The sequence below is a fragment of the Podarcis erhardii genome (genome assembly GCF_964252035.2).
Source record: "Podarcis erhardii genome assembly, chromosome: 8".
Taxonomy (NCBI): Eukaryota; Metazoa; Chordata; class Lepidosauria; order Squamata; family Lacertidae; genus Podarcis; species Podarcis erhardii.
Window position 1 is genome coordinate 74,933,691 of NC_138499.1, and position 15,364 is coordinate 74,949,054.

Sequence of the window (15,364 nt, forward strand, 5' to 3'; positions counted from 1 at the left end):
CCCCTTTGCCCCTCACAGAGCTGGTTTTATAGTCCCTCTGACTCCACCCCCTGGGTTCCGATTGGGTAACCTGTTTAACTAGTTCACCTCCAGCACTCTCATATGTTAACGTCACACATACATCTTTAGTTGCTAAATAGATGTTCTCCTAAAGCCAGATCTGAGGAAGATGAGCAGGGGCAGGAAACATTCTGGTGTAAGTGAAGCGTTTTAGGAAGAGGAATGCTAAAAGGATATGTGAAAGATACATAAGGGTGGACAAATCCAACACAGAATGCAGGTCACGGGGCCTGTACACCATGGAAATAATGGAGATTGCTAACTTTTTATTCTCATTTTTAATAAGTTCTTTTGCATTTGTTTTGGCAGAACCTTACCAACTTTGGTCGAGTGAGGAGTTAAAACTGTGCTGCTGAGACCTTGGGTGTGAAATCACTTTTGCAGGTAGGAAACAAAAGGTTTTTTTAAAATATCAGCTGGCATGTAGATACTGTTTGGTGTTTCCAAAGGTTTGTACTCACTTGGTTAGATGTTACAGCACACCCCCGCACCTGTTCAACAGCAGGTACCTCACCTTATGCCACATCACAAATATTTTTCAAATGTCTCCATTTCAAAGGCAATTGACAAGTGGCATGGGAGAGGACATGGGCCTTGATCCATGCTGCTATGGATCCTGACCTTTCTCTTTAAAGAATATTTATTTAATATTTATATTGAAAATGAATTTTCCCAATATCCTCTAAAATGGCAATGGATGCCAGAATGCCACTGGCCTCGAGCTGGGAGTCCATGGATTGACCATGTATTCAATGCACCATGCAAAGGCTATTTTGTGAGAGTCACCAACACACCTGGTATTTTTACCCAATATGTATTTCTGCTCCTAGTTTATGTGTGCGTTAGTGTGTCATATATTCATATGCTTTTACTGCTTCTCACAAAATGTCATAAACCTGACGCCAGATACACATGGTCCAGAGGTTACCATGGCACAAAGGATGTGATAAATGTGCGTAAATGCCTGTCTCAACTCAGGAAGTATGTATAGAGTAGGAACACTACAGCAGAGCCATGCGAGTGATTGGTTCCTTTTGAAACAGGTGTAAATATGTCTCTGTTCCATGTGTTTTCTTCAGGTATATCTATATATAGCCTGGAGGAAATGAACACCCTTTTACAGGGTGTTTATATTTCTGAAAGGACACAAATTCCTTTATAAACATCAGCACTGTCTACCACTGAATCAGACTGATGGGTTCATTTAGCCTCGTGCTGCCTGTGACTGGCAATAGCTTTCTGAATTCTCAGACAGTGATCTTTCCTGGCCTTGCTGCCAGAGAACCTTTTAAATGGAGAAGGCAGGGACTGAACTAAGGAACTTGCAGATGCAAAGCATGCACTCTACCACTGAGCTATGGCCCTCTCCTCGGAGCTCTTTCATGGTACATTTCCTGTCATAATTATAAGGCACTGCTTTTGTCAAATGGGATGCATCTCACTTCAGAAGCATACCTCTGAGTTTCCGAGGGAGTGAAAGACAATCATTGGCTTCCCCCTGTTTATTAGCCGTGTGCTGCTTTTCTCCTTGAATTGTTCCTTACAGAATCCAACTGTACAATGAGTTTTGCCTGCATGTTTTTGTGTGCTTTTGATGCTGGGGCACGGGAGCTGTTGACAGCATTCCTTCCGTTCTTTCCTTTAAAATCTGCTGATAGAAGGGTGCTTTAGAACAGGGACTGCCAACATTTGTGCAGTGTCAGTGGTCCTAACTGTGAGGCTAAAGTTCAAACAAATGCAGTGGCTGAAGCGTAAGTTGGAGGAGAACAACAATACATAAAAAAGACCTTGTTGTTACTGGATCTGTTAAGGGGCCAGTGAAGGAAGGGATCACCTCAGTCCTGCAAGGGAGGCCATGGATGAAACTCCACACTATTTGATAAGAAGCCCTATATTGTAAGGGGTATTGAGGATAGAACTCCACATTATAGGGGAGGCACCGGAAGGAAACAAGGTCGGAAGGGGGCCACTGTCAGAAAAAGGTTGAGAAGCACTATGTTAAAGCATCTTCCCCTTTCTTACCTTCTGTTCTGTGCATGCTCCCAAGTGCACTATTTTGCGATCCCTTGGCTCAGCACCCTGTGCAGGGGGATTCACTCACTCTGCCCTAAACCTGGCACTGTTCTTCCTGATGTTGCTTTCTGTGGGACCAGCAGAAAACTGAGTGTGAATGGATAGCATTTCTAATACAGAATAAGATTGTACGATTAAGAGCTGGTATGTGTTGGTGTGTTCCTTTACATCAGGCCAATCTCGCTTAGCCTTTAATTATCCTGTCAGTAGCTGAGAATGCAGAGTGGGTTCTGGAACAATAGAAGTTGGGCGGTTTCAGCTGAGTTTTTCTTCAGCTTGTGCAGCTGTTGTCCCAGTCATGTTCCTTTCAAGTTAGCATGACAAGTGATCATCCAGGGCATCATAATGCCACCCACTCTTGAGATAATCTTCCCCCATCCCCTCAAACATAAAATGCAATACTCACGCAGAGAAATCGCTTCCTTACGATCGGAGGAATGCTGCGGGACACATGAAGAAGCTGCCCTGTTGTAGGACAACAATCCCCTATTTGCTTTATAGATGTCTCTGTAATTTAAACAGCAGGCAGAACCAGCACACAGTTGTAGATGCTCAGGGTGGGGGAGTGAGGACACCCAGAGACTCATAAATCATGGGGAGGATTAAAAGCAATGAACATTTATCTTCTTAACCCTGTAAAGCAATACTGCAAAGCCAAGGATTACAACTTGCTGTGCATGTAATCTTTGTTTGGGGATAAAAGGTGTTGAGCTTTTTTTCCTCATTTGCTTTTGTTTTTTTCCTTCTTCTTTAAAAAACGATTCCCTCAATTAACAATGATGCATGCCTGTTGGGGAAGGGAGGAAAAAAAGGGGGAAGGAACCCAGTTGAAAATGTATTACTTTAACACTAAATAAGGGGATTTTAAAGCTAAAAGTGAAGGTAATTGGACAGCCATCTAAAGAAGCCATGTATCTAGCTCTGAGTTACCTTCCACATTTCATAGGATTTAATCGTGTCACCAAGGCACCATAGTACTCCATGTTACTCCATTACAGTACTTCCCACATCAGATTGTGTCCAAAGCTTCTTCTCTAAGGGTATTTTGTATACTGCTTTGCATCAGTCATGCTCACCATGCTTTGAAAGGGCAAAATCAGGGGAAAACCTGAACAACAAAGGGGCAAGTGGGAACTCCACTGCCCAGTTTATGTGTAAAGGAGATCTGGTCATGGGCTTGCCCACACTTCCATTCGTGCAACTGATTTCCCCTGGGGAAACCCACTATTTACCACTGAATCAGAGCAGATGTCAATGGGTTTTTCTGTGGATTGATGTTTGCTCTGTTTTAGCAGGAAACGGCATTTTCCCCAGGAAAAGCAGTGGGTCAAACCTACACTCATTTTGTAATAGAGCAAGTGCTAAACAGACTGGTTTAGTGGTTCCAAAACATTCACTTAATAACAGATTCCAGGCTTGTCTTGCATGTACAAATGCAAGTATGAGTGGAAGGAATGCGATTCTATCTGTACGGTCAAGCTCATGCCATCTTACCCAGCCACTGTGGCAATGAATCAACTGTAACGTTGTAGCCTTTGAAACCCATGCTGTTGAAGGAGTCCCTTCTGCATGCCACAAGTCTAGTCCAGAGTTCCTACCTTTCCAAAGCTGCTCTTTGGGGTCAGTTGTGTCTTGTCCCTCTTGAAGAGGGCAGGCAGTATGTAGCACAGCTCTGGAGTCATATGCGGAAGTGTAAGCCTGACTTTGCACCATAGCCGGAGCTGTGAGTGGTTCAAAAAAGGTTAACTAACCATAAAAATAAATAATGAGAAATGAGTGTCATATTTGTTTAACCATGCATTGAAAATAACCACCAGCTGGTGGGAGGAGCAGGCTAATTGTCTGAATCTGCTTAAACACAGAGTCACTGAGGAAGTTTTCATAATAATATTTCTGATGTATACAGTGGTCTGTGTTTGCCTGAGCTTGAGTCTGGACTAAGGATTCTGAGCTCCTGTGTTTTTATTTGATACATGATGTCCAATCACAGAACATTTCAGGATTTGGGCCTCTGCCATTGGCCCTTGAACTCTGAGTCGTGATTCACAGCTTGGAAATTTAGACAGCAAATCATGTTGAGAGTGGGAGTGGCCCATGCCTTCAGGAATGTATATAAGCAATTGCTTTGCCCCCGTTTCTTAGTTACGTAGTTCAATAACGGTTCTTGCTGTTATTGCTGTGTCTTGCCTCGTGGGAACCCACCTACACTTCCATATTTATGTCTCTTGGAGGCTCTGATTGCCAGTGTTTTGTAATTTCAGTTTCCTTCAGTGACTTGTTGGAGTTAGGCAAACCTAAAATCACTGAAATGATTTTAGCTAGACAGAGCTAACTCCAGATAGGGTTGAGTTTTTTAAAGTGGTGACCTTAAGTGGTGACCTTAAATAACTTGCTTTGTTTTACAAGTAGAGCCAGTGGGAACCACCTAGGCACACAGGCTGTCAGCATTAGTCTCAAAACAGGATCAGTCCCCAACTCACTGAAAGCTGTAGCAGCTGTCTTGCTGGCCAAATTCCAGCAGCAGAGGAATTCCATCCACAGGTGCAAGCAACTTAAGGCACCTTAATGTAAACAGATCTTCATTTTATATTTAAAAATGTTGTGATTAGGGGCCAGTAATGTAGGGCAATATGAAAGCCTCTGTGTGGTGCAGGCTTTTCCTTCAACAAGGAAGAAAAGGCCAATCTTTACATTTGGAACAATGGCAAATGTGGAGTCTGAAGTTCCTTGTTACGGAACAAACCATATCCCAATGTTTTATCAAGAATTTCTTTTCTCCTATCCAACACTTGAGAAACAGTTGGGACCAAACCCTAAGCTTGGCGTGGTGCAGTCATTTCAGCTTCCAGGATGGAAGCCTTCCAGATTCCACTACTGGGAATTCAGGCAGGAGAACAGAATAAAACTATACTGCATAAGTCAATACTCAGTTGAGCAAATATGAGTTTATGCAAATCACCATATGTCTTGTGAGACAGGCTCCAGCTAATAATATTTCACTGTCTCTTCCTTTTTGTGCCGCATAAAAGTCAACAAGCCCATCTGATAACTATCTGATGTCATTGGGTATGCGAAATGTAATGGAAGCTTCAGCTCAGTTCCTAATAGCCAAAAGGGTTCCTAAAAAGCTATAATCAAAATTAAATGGCACCCCTGAATGAGTGAGCATATTGTTTTTAAATGTGTGTTTGAGAAAGTGTTTAAATACGGGGTCAAAGATCTATACTTGCACCCAATTCTTTCTGTGATACAGTTGGATACAACTACTTTCATCTTTCTCTGTATTGGAAAAGGAGAATTATATTAAAATAAATATCTTTGAAATTCAAACTTGGCTTGAAATTGTGCACCAGAAAATGCAATTAGTCCCTGAGAACAAAATATCCTTAACTAATAAGTAAACCTCCTCAAGAGACATAACCAGGACTATTCCTGAGCTACTTCAAAATAAAGGTCTGGGCATCACATGATGGAGTGTTCTGTATTAAAAACTAACAAACACAACTGCCCTGAACATAGTCAAGCATAGCCGTGTCTGAGGTATATTCCTTTTGGATGTGCACGATTTGTTTCTTATAAAGAAATATGCAATAATGCTACACCCCCTCAGCTGCAATCTAAAATGGTACAGTCCAAGAATAGCTTCACCACTTCATTTGTGAAAATTTGAAGAGAATTTAATCCTATTCGGGATGAGATAATATTTAATAAAATGGTCTTTTTAAAAATACCATTTGTCATTATTGCCATTGAGATGTGTGCTGATATTACAATATGCTCCTAGGGTCATTGGCATCAAAATGAAAGAGAGGTTGGCTCACCATCCCTCAAGAGACTTCTGGTCATCTCCACTATACTTTTCAGTCATAACAGCCACAAAGGAATGGCTTGCTTCTAAGACTGTTGAAAGTATTAATTGCTTTAAAAATGTCTGCCTATATTGCCCTTACTCTGAATTTGTCCTTGTTGTTAGCACATAACCAATTCTGATTGGCTATATAACACCATTATGTTGACCATGGAATCTCCTTTGTACATAATGCAATAAGAAGAAGCACTAACCAGGTTAGGGATTGGGAATGTCACCGGGGTAGACAACGCTGGAGTGAAGAATAGCACCAGACAGGCTAAAAATGGGGGAAATATTATCACAATAAAAATGCAACCAGAGGAAGACTACTATGTAGAAACTGGTGGGATGGGGATGGGGAAATGAGCCATGACAGCAGCTCTGCACCTTGTCCTCTCACTTTCTTATTGTGCTTAATGAGTTATATTTGTTATCCCACTGCAAGGCGATAAACCTCTCTACCTTCACTCTATTCACCTCCACTTTGGGTTTCTGGAAATGCCATCTTTTGTATTGCATTCTGTATTACAACAACACAGCAAATTAAATGTGTACTCTCAGTTCTCAACCCCGTGGATTACAATTGTCTCTCACTGATTAAATTAATTAGTTTTGATGTGCAGGAAGATGCAACTATCTGCCCCAACTAAGGATCCATCATTATCCCTTAGATGGTAAGATCGTGTGGCAAACTTCATAAAGGTTTCAGCCTTCACCTTTACTTTGAGTCAACTGTTGTGAAAGCATATTCAAATCATTCCGTTGCATTTCTAACCATGTTCTCATTGGGGTTACATTCTTCATGTTCCTCATCGGGGCTAATGCAATTCAAGCCAAATTGCCTTATAACAAAAGCATATGAAATCATAGTGTTAACATTTAACAAGATTTGACACAAATCTAATACAGAGAAGTAGCAAAACCGACAGCTAAGTAAGTCTTCAAACAGATCCTGACACTTCTTATTGTCTGCCTTTCCGCCCCTTCCAGTTATTCAGCAAACAATAAGAGTTTGAAGTCAGAAAAGCTTCAAATCACTTATGAGCGGTTTATGAAAGATTGTTCCAGGGGTGGCTATACCTGAGTTATTTTGAAAACCAATTCCCTGTACTCTTAGCAATATTATTTTGTGCTAATATTTCCCCCCTGAAAATGTTAATAAGGTCATTACCCAGTCCCTCTTCATAGGATGGGGAGCAGAATGTGTTGGCTTCAGCCAAAAGAGCCAAAGTTGGCTGTGACTAAGAGTGTCCCCAAAGAAGATATTCAAAACACATTGGACTAAAAAATAATAATGTGTTTCTGTGCACCTAGAAGCTTCATTCCCTTCCAGATTTCATGCACTGATAGTAAAGTGTGGTGAAAGGGGAGAGGAAGAATGGGATGCAGGCCAGCTTCTCTTCTTGTCTTTCTTCCCCAATGCACTAAGGGACAATTTTAGGAGCAGATGACCCAGGTGATGTCCTGGTGTGCTGTGCTTGGGAGACAACTGTCAGGCTACCAACTCAACACACCACTCAACTGCTGGAAGATATAGTGCAAAGCTTTCATCTTTATAAGGTGCTGGGGCTAACATATAAAGCTGTAAACAGTTTGGATCCCAGTTAGTTACCTGAAGGAACATTTTCACCCATATCACCCATACTTTATGAGACCATCTTAAACTCATTTGTCTGTTAGCACTTGGAACTTAAGTGAAAAAGTAGGATTCAGGGGTACCTCGAGACTACACAACTGGTCCTTCAGGAAGATCTGTAACTCTATCCAGAACAGCCTGTCTATGCATTTCTCAGACCCAAAACCTACCACCCCCACAGATGATATTCAACTTCAATTTAGTTTCAGTAATTATATGCTAAATTTTTGAGAATTGCTTGCTTTTATGAAGTTCTATCCTTCTGGTGCCATTGTATCCATCTTGTGTCATTCAAGCAGGACCCTGGAGGGGAATTTCCTATAGTCTTCATCATCCCACAAAAGCCCCTCCAGATACGATTTTTGGAGGCTGCATGAGCTGTAAGGGAGAAGCTGAATTGGCCATTGAATCCTATTGCTTTAACCCTACTGCCTGTGGCAGCCCATAAAAAATTGCCAATAACATCTGATATGATGACATACTGGATGGTAATAAGAGAAATAATAACTGATCATCACAACCACATGTACTGACCTATAGGGGCAAATGAAGCCAAGTCTAGTCAAGGTAAAGATGCCAATAAGCAAAGCAGAATAAGAATAACCTGGCCACCAAGTTGGGGGAAGGGACCACAACCAAGAGAATGATGTTGCACTAATATCCTGCTTGTGGGTTCTCATAGGCTTCTGGTTGCTTATTGTGTGTACAGGAGGCTGAATTAGATGGGCAACTGGTTTGATCCAGCAAGATACTTCACATGTTTTTAATTGTTTGGAGATGTGAGAGTATTTCATTCTGGGAAATTAATTCAGCTGTGTCAAACACGTTTCAAAGTGTGTATTGCAATTATGGCATAGTAGCAACTCAACAGTCTCTGTAACAGGATATTTATTAAGACAACTATCTGGTATACAGGAAATGCTATCAATGAGGGTTATGCTTCAGACTTATGACAGCCATGTATGAGAGGCTATTCCCCAGACACCCAGTTTTGCAGGAACCAAGAGCTTTGTGTTGTTTAGTCATTTAGTCGTGTCCGACTCTTCGTGAGCCCATGGACCAGAGCACGCCAGGCACTTCTGTCTTCCACTCCCTCCCACAGTTTGGTCAAACTCATGCTGGTAGCTTCGAGAACACTATCCAACCATCTCGTCCTCTGTCATCCCCTTCTCCTTGTGCCCTCCATCTTTCCCAACATCAGGGTCTTTTCCAGGGAGTCTTCTCTTCTCATGAGGTGGCCAAAGTATTGGAGTCTCAGCTTCAGGATCTGTCCTTCCAGGGTTGATTTCCTTTTGCTTTCAGCAGTTGACTGGTGTAATGCACTAGTGAAATTTGAAGGGCCACTTTTGGAGCGCCACAGGTTTTTCAATCATCCAATAGTACAAGAGCTCTCACCCTATTAACCAAGCCAAAAGTTGGCTTGTGCTGAAATAGAGCAGCCTCTGATTCCTGCCTAAAAATCCCACTTATCTGCTCCTCCTCAATGGGAAGCCACTTGGTGCTCAGCTAGATGCCTTCAGAGCCATTGCTAACCCCCACCCCTCCACACGCAAACATATCTGACACAGCAAATGGATGATACAGATTTGGATTTGAAGGTTTAATGTAAATTGGGCTTTCAGATTAATGGCCACCAGTTGTTTTCTTTACAGAAGAAAAGCACCTTGTAACTTTTACACTTGCCTTTTTTATTATCCACAGTAATTCCAGAATGGCTAAAACTTGTATATGTGGATTCCAACGCCAGTCAAAGCAAATGGGCAATTCTGCAGAAAATGAGGAGCTAACAGGCTGCTCAACAGCACTTTGCGTTTTGAAGTCATAATAATACTTTTTTAAAAATCACGAAAAATTCAGTGATTTGGGGAGTTCAAACCATGCACTCATACCAATTTGCGGCCTGTATATATTTAATTTCCATTTGTGTGCATGTGTGTATAGCTTTTCAGATGGGATTATTCATTGTACTTAAAAACATAATGCCTATGACAAGCTGTATCTTTCACCACAGGCGTTCAAGGGTTTTATAACATTTTATATAATGCATATTTTTTCTTCCATAAAGCTTTATTGCTATTTTTATAGGACATAATATGTACTCAATGGACCATAGCAGGCAGAATACCCATAATAGTCCATCATGGAAATGCCTATTTAAATAATTTCTAAAAGTGCATAATGCACAATAATTGAAAGTCTATCAACCCTAATTCTGCCACTCTCTTACTGATTCACATACGGAAAATAATATGTTATAATAATACATTATGGGGTCACCAGCTTCAATATATGAATTGTTGATTTAAGTTTGACTGGGTTGGAGACTTCAAGGCACCTTTTTATAGCTATATAGAGATTAATTTCAGTAATTCAATAATAAATAATAAATTTAAATTCACAAATCTATGTATAATCATGAAGTAACATAAACAGAACAAAAATTAAAGAAAGTTCAATTTAATCTGAAATGTGCTTTAATGTGAAATCTTGTATCTTTCTATGCTACTAATGTACGATCCATTCATATGTGACTTTATTGCAAATTTAAAATGAGGTTTCAATATGCAAATAAAAAAATGTTGGCATTTATTAGCAAATAAGAGTTGTAAAATGGTGCCTACAAAGCAGTATTTCCTGTGTTTTTGATAGCTGGGGGTCCCTTTGCAGGAGCTCAGCCTACACTCAAGTAGGACCCTGGTAGAGACACATGCCTGACTGGCATGTTCTCTCCCTCCTGGTCTTTCGTTAAGGAGCTTCAAAAGCTTTCTTCAGCCAGAACATCACACCAACCGATGCCAACAGACATCGGCACACTTAGGGATCAGCAGAGTGTGCGCAGTTGCGAAACAGACCTCAGCAACTCAGCATTTTGGCTAATCTACTTTATTTACATATAAACACACACGGAGCACTGCAACATGGCTCCCCCTCTCTCTAGCATCAGACAGCAAAGAGAAAAAGAACAAAGGACAATAGTCCCACTTCACAGAACACAGTAACACAAACATCCCGTCTCCATCACATCCCACTCTGTGGAGTCAAAACATATACCATCATATGAAAGACAAAAATCCCATAACTGCAATCATGGAGCAGGAATTCTAACACCCTTTCCCCCAAAATTAAAATAAGAGAAACACTCTTATACTTCAAAGCTTTCAGGTGCATACCCTTCAACATTTATCAGATGAAAATAGAGATGTCCTGTTCTATTATTAGTATTTATTTATAGCCCGCCCATCTGACTGGGTATGGGCTGCATAACACCATACCATCCAACATTTCTCTGATGAAAATAGGGATGTCCTAAGGAAAAGCGGGACATTCTGGGATTGAATCAGAAATCAAGATGGCTTATGTAAATCTGGAGCTGTCCCTGGAAAATAGGGACACCTGGAAGTTCTGCAGCTGTGGTAATTTATGCAGAGACACAATGCTCGGATTCCTCCAAGTACTGTATGTGTAACTCTGCTGAACCTCTGCACTGTGTGTCATTGATTGAGCTACTCACATACACCCCTTGGGAAGTTGCAGCATAACAACCCACCCTTAGTGGAGTCTGATAGGATGAAGGCAAGGTTAAGATGGTGAATTAAAGTGAGGCAGCAAGCTGACGACTCTTTGACTTATGGCAGCCAGTAATCATAAGTATGTCTACGCAGAAGTCTTACTGGGTTCAAGAGGACTGACTGCCAAGTAAGTGTGTATAGCATTGCAGGTTCCAATAATTTCTCATGGTGCACAGTTTTGGAATTACTGTCCTAGAGAAAGCTGGATCTTTAATATGTAGAGAGTCTGCTGCAGGCCTCCAGGCCTTTACCATCCTTCATGGGCTACCATAGTCTCTCTTTGTTTCCTCGACATGTGAAAAGGTTGCAGTGCCCTTGAGAACATATCGAGAGCATTCCTTTACTATTGCAGAACCACAGGTAGCCTCAGAAATGTGAGATTATAGGAAGTGGCTTAGGGCAAAGGCTGTTGCTTTCAGAAAGCACATCTAATATGTGACATTCTTTAAGCAACTTATATCTGTAGATCATTCCAAAGTTTCCTGATACTAGTCTAGGTGGAATATCATAGTCCACATATGTGTACAAGCAATGAAAATGTTGATGGGGTCAGTAGTGTGTCTTTCAGCAGTTTCTGAGCCTTTGCAAATACCTGACCTTGCTCCCTGCTCATGTGAGCTATATGCGGATGCCAGCTTTGAGAAGACATCCATAGCTCATTGGGAGCTACAATCACAACTACTAATTGAACTATTTTCCCCTGGAAATTTGCCGAGAAGCATTTTGGCAGTTTCCTATTCCCACATCGTGGATCTGCAAGTTATTGTTTGCTGTTTCATGCTGGTAGCACTTAACTGATGTGAATTCAGCTGTTGCATTATCAGCTTGAGTTCCAGATATTGAACAATGCTGCAGATGCTATTAATCAAAGCCTGTGATCCATTGGATGCACTGCTGAATGTAAATCCAGCACCGCTCTTCTTGGAAGTGTGGTCTGGGTAATTTGTGCACAGAGTTAATGTTCACATTAAAACAAAGTAAATCCATTAGTCTCCATGCCATTAAACTGGAATTCTCCAAGCATGCTAACACTGTGTTGTCCCATTTGTGGGGTAAATCTTTCAGAAGGGAGATGGGATAAAGATTTAGGCCAGCACTTTAGATCACTTTAGATCTGGTCTTTACCACTTGTTAGTAGTTAGAACCTACACAAGAGAAAATATGGTGCCTTAAATAGTCCTTATGTTGCAGGTGAGCTTGAGCAGGAACTCACTAGGTGCAAAATAAGGATCAGGCAGACTCAGTAATAGGAGAAAAAGAAGGTGAAGTTTATTGCCAGGCAATAAGGACCCAGTTGGAATCTCTTCCAAAAGAACTGGGACCCCGATTGACAGAAATCCAGAGGTCTTTATACCTGAGTAGATCACAGCAAATCATAAATCATGAGACAATCACGAGACAGTCACAATATTGTCAGCAAGGAATAACCAATTAGCAAGCTTCTGGCCATGCGTCCAGCACCTGGACAAGCACTGGTCAAACACCGAGTTCAAGTTCTGCTTTCCGATGCCTGTAATGACGCTCTGTCTAACCTCTCCCCTAGTTATGACAGGACAGGGAGTTTGGAGTTTTTGTGGTTTTGCTCTTCCTGTTCTGTGGACTAATTTAGCCTGTATCTGAGGGGATTTTGTACCAGAATCTCTGATTCACGTCTTCCCCATGTCCAGGGTTCACAGAAGTAGTAGGGGAAAGGTCGGTTCTTAACTTTGCTGTTCCAAGCAATATGCAGTTAGCTAAGGCACAGCTTCCCTTTGATTCAAAATGGATTTTCAAACACTGTAAGCCTCGATTATGTGTGAGCATATATGAATATATTGATTTCTGATAACTGATTATATGAATAGCATAGGGGTAGCCCTTCTTCCTTGCCTCACTTAGGGGTCCCCCCTCCCCACTTTCCTACCTTTTACCATGGTTTTTCTGACTGTGACTTTTTCTAGCATTGCAGGTTGCATGGGTAAGTTCAGTTAGATATCACTTGGAGACCAGCTTGCATTTGTCAAAGATTATACAGAAAATTGTACAGAAAATTCCCAGGTGGCTTAACATCCAGGAGCAGCTGACAGAACTCGATCAGAATTATGTACTTTCAAGTATTCATGATGCAATATACCATACATGCAACCGGGTTATATTATATGCTATGGAAAGTAGATGTGGGTGAGCTCCCACAGACTCGAATAAGATTAGGCCCAGCAATTATGAACAAAAGTAGAGAACACAGAAAGGAGAAGGGGGGGAATACTGTCCACCTCTGAGTCTTAAATTTGCCCATTTTGTGTGCCTTCTTGCATGAATATCCCAATCCCATTGCCTAGGGATTGGCACCAATTCTAATAATGCCCTCTCTGCTTCATACCTTGCTCCCTTCTATTAAACAACACTTACCACATATGCAAAACTAGCGTGTCAGGGAGAAGAAGAAGAAGAAGAAGAAGAAGAAGAAGAAGAAGAAGAAGAAGAAGAAGAAAAATAATTTGGATTTGATATCCCACTTTATCTCTACCTTGTTGTTGTTGTTGTTGTTGTTGTTGTTGTTGTTTAGTCGTTTAGTCGTGTCCGACTCTTCGTGACCCCATGGACCAGAGCACGCCAGGCACTTCTGTCTTCCACTGCCTCCCGCAGTTTGGTCAGACTCATGTTTGTAGCTTTGAGAACACTATCCAACCATCTTGTCCTCTGTCATCTCCTTCTCCCCTCCATCTTTCCCAACATCAGGGTCTTTTCCAGGGAGTCTTCTCTTCTCATGAGGTGGCCAAAGTATTGGAGCCTCAGCTTCACGATCTGTCCTTCCAGTGAGCACTCAGGGCTGATTTCCTTAAGAATGAATAGGTTTGATCTTCTTGCAGTCCAGGGGACTCTCAAGAGTCTACTCCAGCACCATAATTGAAAAGCATCAATTCTTCGGCGATCAGCCTTCTTTATGGTCCAGCTTTCACTTCCATACATCACTACTGGGAAAACCATAGCTTTTACCATATGGATCTTTGTTGGCAAGGTGATATCTCTACTTTTTAAGATGCTGTCTAGGTTTGTCATTTCTTTTCTCCCAAGAAGCAGGCGTCTTTTAATTTTGTGGCTGCTGTCACTACCTTAAGGAGTCTCAAAGCGGCTAACAATCTCCTTTCCCTTCCTCCCCCACAAAAAAACACTCTGTGAGGTGAGTGAGGCTGAGTGACTTCAGAAGAAGTATGAGTAGCCCAAGGTCACCCAGCAGGAGCATGTGGAGGAGCGGGGAATTGAACCCAGTTCACCAGATTACAAGTCCACCACTCTTAACCACTACACCACACTGGCTGTGATCCTACTTTTATCACTGGCGAGTTTGTTCTGAATGTATATTTACTTTCCCCACCTGCATTGTGAAGTAGCACAGTCCAGCAATAGATACATTACACTACAATTGAGGGGGGAAGGATCACTTTCTGTTTTTCATTGGGTGTTTAGGAGGAAGCTACTATCTTCTTTAAACTTATAAGTAAGACAAGGCAATTCAGGCTTTTCTTGCCTTCTAGACATTTATTTATTTATTTATTTGATGCTTTATTGGTTTACAAACTAAATAACATAAGTAGTCATTGGAAATCAAAAACAGAAGGAAATAAACAAGTATTCAATCCATGATTAATACACATTGTAAAACAACAACACGCTTGGTGATTAAATTCACTGTGACTTCCGATTCACCAATTGTGTTGCCCTGATTACATTTTTTAGCTACACATTGAACTTTATCTCCTCTAGGTTGTTCCATTGTATTTGTAAGATTCTTCTATCACCCGCAGAGTCAATCTGGACCTGCCAACAGATTTATGTTTCTGCAATATTCTTTTAAATAAACTCTATATACATCCCACTCCCTGTTGAATTTTCCATCAGAAATGTCTCAGAATCTTCTTGATAGTCTGTCTAATTCTACATATTTTCGTAGTTTGTTTTGCCAGTCTAATTTAGATGGGATTGCTTCTCCTTTCCAACCTTTCACGATTAAAATTCTGGCTTTTACTGTGGCATACATGAAATTTCTCCTGAATTTCTTTACAATTTAATTACCCATTATTCCTAGCAGGAAGGCTTCAGGCTTCTTGGGAAAGGAACATTTAAACTTTTTTTTAAAAAAAGTTTGTTGTAAATCATGTCCCAGTATTCTCTGATCTTTTTACAGTTCCACCACAT

General features: G+C 41.1%; 1 protein-coding gene across 2 annotated transcripts in view; it reads left to right on the plus strand.

Annotated features, from left to right (window-relative positions):
• The first annotated feature begins 344 nt into the window (after positions 1-344).
• CDH12 (cadherin 12) overlaps positions 345-15,364 on the plus strand; it is a 455,772-nt gene continuing 440,752 nt past the window's right edge. The window contains exon 1 of one of the 2 annotated variants that reach the window (XM_081873016.1): positions 345-444. The gene's annotated coding sequence lies outside the window, so the exon portion shown is untranslated. The remainder of the gene's footprint in view (positions 445-15,364) is intronic. The other variant, XM_081873017.1, reaches the window with a different exon arrangement.